The 7,817-nt window shown below is 47.2% G+C and overlaps 1 non-coding gene across 1 annotated transcript; it reads right to left on the bottom strand.

The window, feature by feature from the left end:
* Positions 1 to 104: 104 nt before the first annotated feature.
* Trnaa-ggc (transfer RNA alanine (anticodon GGC)) lies at positions 105 to 177 on the bottom strand. Its single transcript has one exon. It is a non-coding gene; the product is annotated as a tRNA-Ala (tRNA).
* Positions 178 to 7,817: the final 7,640 nt, after the last annotated feature.

The raw sequence follows: 7,817 nt of genomic DNA, 5'->3' as shown, positions 1-7,817 counted from the left end.
TCTGAAACCTTTGCAGTTTGGTGTCACAAAACGGGATAATCACATACAAGGCCTCAAGTTCCCTAAGAAATTAACGATGAAAGATGGAAGTCACTGAAAAGGTTAGCCAGCTGTAGGACTCGAACCCACATCTTCTGGATTGCCGGTCCAGGGCTCTACCAACTGAGCTAAGCTAACACGCCTGACCAGCTGGACAAACCAGCCACTCTCCCTCACTCATCCTCCTTTCACTCTTACGTTTCTGCACACTCACACACACATTCATACGGTTTGTCCTTTACTGGTTTGTCCCTTCAGATGACGCACCCTGGAAGTCGCGTTAGCGTTAGAAGGCGTGTTAGCTTAGCTCAAATGGTAGAGCCCTGGACCGGTAATCCAGAAGATGTGGCTTCGAGTCCTACAGCTGGCGAACTTTTTCAGTGACTTCCATCTTTCATAAAAAAAAAAATGTTTTAGCGCACCGCACTCCTGCAGCACCTAGCGGTTGACTGTTCCTGCCACCAAGAGTAACCAAAACGACCGTCTGCAGCAATCACTAAGAGTCACCCAGCAGTCGTCTGCAACTGTCAATAAGAGCCACGTAGCGGTCGTCTGAAACAGACATTAAGAGTCACCTAGCGGCCGTCCGTAGTTCCCGCCAAGAGCCACCAGGGGGTCGTATGCAACTGTCACCAAGCTGCCACCTATAGCTGTCGTCTTCAACCAGAGCTCTGCCTGCAGCTGTCGTCGAAGGTCTCCTAGCCATGGATTTATAGAAAGACTCTACAGAACGGATATGTGGCGCCTGCAATGCACTCCTGCTCCTTTACTAGCCTGGCCGCCCCCGCGCAGCCATCCTTTGACACGGACAGTGTGAGTTAACGAGTTTGGAAAGCCATCCTGCGAAGCATGATGTAAAGCCCCGAGACTAGGGAACCACGAAGTGACAGACAGGAACACGAAATCTTGAACCCCAGGACCTACCTTGGCAGAGGAAGAAGCTTCTGACGTCACACAGAACTGTCGTGAGTGAGCAGTTTAGGTTCCTTGTTTCATCGGCGGATACCTTATAGGCACTGCTTCTGGGACCGAACTTTCGTCTACCAGCTGGCTTCCTTCCTAGCCATTTTTTTTCATTGTCACATCCTGCGAAGTCACGTGTCATGACAGAACGACGACACGGGCGGATGGGGAGGACGACGATGGCCAGCAGAGGAAGCGAGACGCGCTCTGTGCGTTGTGTTGCGTGTGTGCGGCCCTTCTGGGGGCGTGTAGAATTGAGCCCTGCCGTCGGTGTCACACCGTGAATGATGTGGATCATATCCTATCTGTGAGGTCGTCGACGACGTCGATATCTCTGTGCTTCTCAGCGGCAGAGATGGGCAGGTTACCGCCTCTGAACGTGTTGAAGCAGCGATACGAACTGCTGAGTCGCTGGGATAAAGAAATCGTAACGAATAACGAACCTAGCAAGCCCTTACGAGGACGAAATCAATTCGTTGCAGGCTACATACAGTTAACTGTCATCTTCAAGCTGCTCCGCGGACTAACCGAAACCACGCTGATGCAACTAGAAACTACAAGCTTGAAGTTTGGTGTCGATACAGTCTTGCACGGGGAACGCAAACTCCATTGACACACATAAGAGTCCGGCAGAGTGCGGTGAACTGTGACTAGTTGCTGCTTCATGCATACGAAAGGCCAAGCAGACACACGGACTGCCGGGGACGCCTGCTGACGAAATATTCACATCAGAACTCGAGCCAAGCAGTTCAAGCTTTAAACCTACGTGCTGTGGTTCACTGAGCTTGAAAGTTGCCCTGTCGCACGATGCACGGGACCTGCAAAGTTCAATGAAAGCATGGCAAACATTTACCTGTAGTGATCGGAGACGCACGACATATTACATAATGCAGCTCAGGAAATATGTTAACGATAAAACATTACGCTCGACTCCCGCGTCGGTCTCTTCAACCCTGCAACAAACAACAAGATTTGAAATTTAAGTGTGGTAAGAAAAAAAAAAAAACACCATTCAGCGAGGTAGAATTCCGCACTCACTTGTGCGATTGATTTATCTCCGTATGTTATATTACATATGAGAAATCACATGGACCTGCGAGTTTCCAACGAAAAATGAGGACTGCTTCTGCCCACACAAAGGCGAAGCAAACGAATGTTCTGAAGCACTTATTTTCAAAGCACAGTTTCGTAGCAAGCAATGAAACAATGTGGACATATGTGAAAAAATTTGGAACCCGAGACAGGGACAGAGGAGGGACGACACGACACGTTCTCACTTTGAGAACGTGTCGTGTCGTCCCTCCTCTGTCCCTTTCTCGGGTTCCAAATTTTTTCACCATGTACCAGCTGGCCTGCACCCTTGCCCTTTTGCCATTTCTGTGGACATATGTGTGCGTACATGACATCAAGCTCAAGTAAGGAGTGAACGAACTGCCTGTGTCTTCAATCTCGCTGAACGAACGATGAAGTGGACGAGAAACCGTGACATCAGCGATCTCGCCGGTCTCCTCTCAGTGATCCAAAGAGTTCCACGCTCACCCGTTATCTGCATTCCGTTGTCCAAGACTCATCTGATCGCACAAGCCATCCAACCTGCCATGTTTTTTTTCTTCTTCACTGCAACAAAACAGTTGCCTGCCTATGACTAACCATAAGCACAGCTGGTACCTAACGGAGTCTGAATTGTTTCCCTTGATCCCTATGGACAAAGAATTGGAATGGTGACCCTATAGCCAGTAAGACGCAAACAAGATCCAGATGCCTTTCTTCCAGTCTGGAAATCAACGGAGGTCACATCGTTTTCCTTGGTGCGACAAAGCCTGCGACGAAGCATATGGATGGTGACCGTGTAGTAAATAAAGAATAGCAAAAGGTTCAGGTACGTGCAGGTGCCTTTCCACATAAGCTCGCGACGGTCTGGAAATCTGAAACGCGTATAACGACGCCAGGCTCCAACAGCTCCACGCAGAGCCCATAGTTTGAGATAATTCACGCAACACTGAGCAAGCGACCAATGAGAGTGCATACGAGTGAGTGATATTTGTGGTTGTTATATTATGTGCTTATTATATGTGGTTAATCACCAGGACCCTTCGACATGGAATTCTTCCCCTTTAGTCCTCCGGTCCAGTATATTTTTGTACGCACAATTTTCTTGCGTTACAAGGAATAATCAGTTTCAGTTTGAATACAACTTTACTACGCGTAAAGGAGCACACAATATTCAATGTATAAAAAAACCCATCAGCAACAGTGGCCACCACAATCCCGCAATATGGCAGTTATTAGCTGCTTCTGGCTGTTTAATCTCGGCTTCTGCCTCTTTTGTAACCTTCAGCAGTGGCTCCTTGGTCTTCCTACGTCTCAAAATTTCTTCTCGCCTTTTCTTCCTCTTCTTAGCTTCGCGGTCGTTTATCAACGCTGCTCGGACGTCATCTCTCTCTGCGTCCGTCAAGAAATAATTGATCGCGATCGGATCGCCCAGATTACACTCGTGCGCAAACACCCTGGGGTCCTTTGTGGCCAGGTCGTAGCCCGTGTCCCCCTTGAACTTTGCAATGTCAATTACTCGACTCCCCTGAGAGTAGAGGAGGAAGACCAGAGTTTCTGGACGTCCAGATGTTGGGAAGGGACCGCTGTAGAGGATGAGCTCATCGCCAGAGTACACGTCCTTGGTGACGATGTTGACCACCAACCAGTACTGCCAGAACATGAAGGTGATGTCCGTAAGAAAGAGTGTGTACAGGTTCCCTTCTTTCATGTCGAAGGAAACGTGTAAGGGTTCGAGCCAGAGCTGCTGAGCTACAAAAAAGTTGCCCATTCGGATTTTGCGGCCGTAGCCGTAGTCGACGTTGATTAGTTGCTTCGGTACGTCCGCCAAGAAGTGAGGTATGACGCCGTCCCTGGTTAGGTTTCCTCTGTAAGCGTCGAAGATATCTTTGGGTCGGTGGGTATTCGAGAGTACGGCATGTGCTTGGAACTTGTTCTGCATCAGAGAGTTAAGGGGTTAGGAACGGCTCGATATGGAACCCAAAAAGTGGCGTCGAAGGCTATTAATAATTTAAGATCGTTGGCGTTAATACCAAGGTCATATTAAGTGCTGAGAGATGGTGGGTTAGAATCCTACCACCGCTTGTGCTGAGGAACATTGGTGTTTCCTGCAGACTTTCAAGACGTATGTTGAAACAGTGCCCCTTAGCCCAGCACAGGGCACATGGGACCACAGGGCCTGGAACAGTACAATCTCTTTGGGCTTTAGTCGGGCCGGGCAAGGTACGAAGTCATTGGGTCAGACGGGTATATGAAAAGATTGGGCCTAATGTTGTGACATCATTTACTTACGTCATTGCTTGCAAGGCTTCGTTTATGCCGTTTCACTCTTCTGTGTACAGCCGTGAGAGAATCTGCAGAGAATCCTCTTGTCACGAGAGGTTCTTGAAAGCCAAACCTTCTGCGGAATGCAACAGTCTGGTCAGTGGACGTGACGTCGCCCTGATCGGAGACACCGAAGACGTATTGCCGAGGATGCGCTAGAGGCGAGTGGTTGACGATGAAGTCACGTTTGGCTAGATTTCCGTCGTTCACGTTCACGATGGCCCTTGGGACGTCTTCAGGCTCTTGCAGAAGAAGGTGCGTGTAGAGACGTCCTGGCTTGATGTCACTTACGGTAGTTAACGGTGGTCCTTCATATTCATCCATGTTAGACCCATTAACGGCGGGGCTATGGTTCGAGGTGTGCGTTAGAAGGTCTGGTAGTGGATCGGTGAACGTCGCACAGCTGACGTGGCAGAGGTCCGAGCTAAGGATAGCAAACGCGAGCAGAGGGACAAGCATTGCATATGTTAGAACGCACATGGGAACACGAGCACAGGATACGATGGTCGAGCTTTCGACCTTCTTCCTCTTCTTGTGTGGCACATTGCTATAGAACCATTAATTGAAGGACGAAGAAGTAGCAGAAGGAGGACCGACGCTGGTAAGGATGTTGGCGAGGAAAAGTTGGGGCGGGCTCACTCGTGTCCGAGCGCAGTTTTTTACTCGAAAAGGTCAAGATGTCCGCTTGCTTCGCTCCTTTAATTCGATTTTAATGAAATAAATACCAGTGATGGCCACTAACTATGTCTACAGTAGTTTAACTATAACTGCTAACTAGTTCGTGATTGAGTAGTTTAACTAGTAGTTCAACTACTTTTCGGGGGAGTAGTTAAAACTACTTTTTTAACTACTGCATTGTAGATTAACTACATCTACAGCTACTGAACGTTGTCCACCAACACTAATATCTTGTAGTGTTCTTCGGCACCTAAATGTGAATCACAAGCAATAATAAACTTTGGCTCAAGCCATTGCTACGATCGTCAAATACAAACCTTGCGGCGGGATTCTTTCTGTGCGAACGCGATAAACTAAGTTGCCGAATTATTTCACAGCAAATGAGGCTTCATTAGGCAAGCATTAAAAGTGAAGATTTAGTACACATGCACGACACAATTGCTCTGCACCTCCGTTCTCATCAAACAAGTAGCTCAAAGTATCTGTTTCTCTGCATGTTTTAGTGATATTTATTCACTTGCACCTAGTGTACTAACACACTAATTGTTGGGATTGGGGAATGTACTTTTCTTTGGTTTGGGTTGTTTGTTTGTTTGTTGTTTGTTTTGGGAGTAGCATAACTAGTCAGGAGACAAGTTCAATTTCTCCCTGGTTTTCTTTTAAATAATCAATCAATCAATCAATCGGAAGCACAATCGTGCCGTAAAGCTTGCGGCAAAATCGGAAGTAATTGGCGCCTTCAGTAACCTAACTACTGTAGTTAACTAGTAGTTGTCACTACATTTCTGCAACTAGTTGATAGCTACTTTTTAACTACAATCAGGTAGTTTAACTGCATGTAGTTAACTACTGGCCATCACTGATAAATATAAGTCTTCATTCATTCCATTCATTAGTCATTTAATAATATCAAGAACAGTTAGGTTGTCATGAGCCAACTTTCACCGTCGCTGCGCCTGATATTCTCTTGCGAGCTCTGGCTCTTGGACGATCCCCCCCTCCCTCCCCACCCTCTGGATGCGCTCTACCGCCTTTGCAGGTGACTTTCACACTCCCGCAAGTCGAAGTTGCCCCGCTGCGAGAGGCTAAGAACTCGCGAGAGGTGCGCGTGGTGATGAGATACTCGTATCTACCACGTGACTGCTTTCTTCTATTTTTTTCTTTAAAAATTGGCGATATCCTTTTGCAATGGAGTTCAATGGCATGCTGTACGGCATTTCGCAGCACTTTTCGGTACTGTAAAAGATGACCTGCTGCGAAGTGCATGGTTCTTTGTACCAATGAAGCGTAGAGGCGAGGAAGTAAGAAGGAAGGAACGAGAAGCATGCCATCGGCCGGAACCTGATATTACCTCTCGCATGTGGTACAGGCATTAGCACAGCGCACATAAACCGGTCCGAACCGATTAATATCGGTTCAAACCGTTATTTTGGTTGCGTTCGACACGAACCGATAACGTTCAACCGGAACTTGAACTGAATCCCAAAAAATAACGGTTCCGAGCCCTGCCCACCACACAAAACATGCGAGCATTCCTCAGTAGTCTTCACCAGGGTTCGCCGAATGGACCCAGTTTAAAAAAAACCACCCGGGTTTTTTTGGGTCCACCCGGGCTGAAAAACCCAATAAGGCCCACACGCGGGTGAAATACAGAAACGAAGGGAAAAAAAGAAAAGAAGGAAAACGTTTCATCTCCCTTCGCGTATCGAGAAATATGAGGTGGTGAAGGTGGTGAAGGTGGTGAGGTGATATGGTGAAACTCGCTGTCTCCGGCATTTGCCTCTTCGTTGCTATGCAAGCGTGCGCTTTATCGCGTGCAGTCGTTCCATAACCTACATTGATGGTATTTTTTTTCTAATCGTTGTCGAGGGGACGACTGCTTCGGAGGTTACTTTACCGTAAATTCTACAGCGGCAAACAATTATTTCTCCCAGAAACATGAAAAATAGGTGGAGAACGGCTGTTGCGCGTCATATGCAGCAGTTCGAAAAAAAAAATCCCAGCACCCGAAAAACCCACCCGAAAAACCCGAAAAAACCCACTGGGGCGGGCTTTAAAAAAAAACCCGGGTTTTTCCGAACCCTGGTCTTCTCTGGGAGCTCCGTGTACCACGGTAACCGAAAGGATTTTTGGCGACATCGTGCGGCCGATGTCGCTTCCATCCATCGCTTGGTCCGCGTACTCGCATTTATGCACAGGATGTCCACGATACGCTTAGAAATGATCTCTAACACACAGCGATATCAAAGAAAAAGTGACAGTCTGCTATGACGTCTGTGTTCCAAACGGGCTGATCTTACAATGCAGCACCTGTTTGTAACACAAACGCCATAGGGAGCAGTGAGTTTTTCTTGGACAGCGCTATCTGTCAGCGATCATTTCTGCAGTTAGGAAGGACACCCTGTATATCGGAGGCTCGTTAGTATATTAGTATAACACACGTCACTTCCTGAATGCTACCCAAAACAGTCGTTGATCCTTAATTCATAAGAAATTTTTAAATATATACATATATTCGTGTGTAGGTCTTAGACAGTAGTAGTCATAGCAGTTTTCAGTTACCATCTTTGAGGTTATTTTGCAGCCCCAGAAAATCCAGAGCATTCCTGCAGTGCACGACTTTTTCGGCAAGCAAGACGAAGGCTACGAAGCTAATCAAAGAATAAAAAAGATGAAAAAAACAAACAAACAAATTGTTCCTGCACAACATGCGAAGTTCCACCCTTAGTCCCGTATGAACCGTTATTTGAACCGGTTACCGG

The sequence above is a fragment of the Ornithodoros turicata genome, chromosome 1 (assembly GCF_037126465.1).
Source record: "Ornithodoros turicata isolate Travis chromosome 1, ASM3712646v1, whole genome shotgun sequence".
Taxonomy (NCBI): domain Eukaryota; kingdom Metazoa; phylum Arthropoda; class Arachnida; order Ixodida; family Argasidae; genus Ornithodoros; species Ornithodoros turicata.
This window is presented reverse-complemented; position numbering and strand designations above follow the sequence as displayed.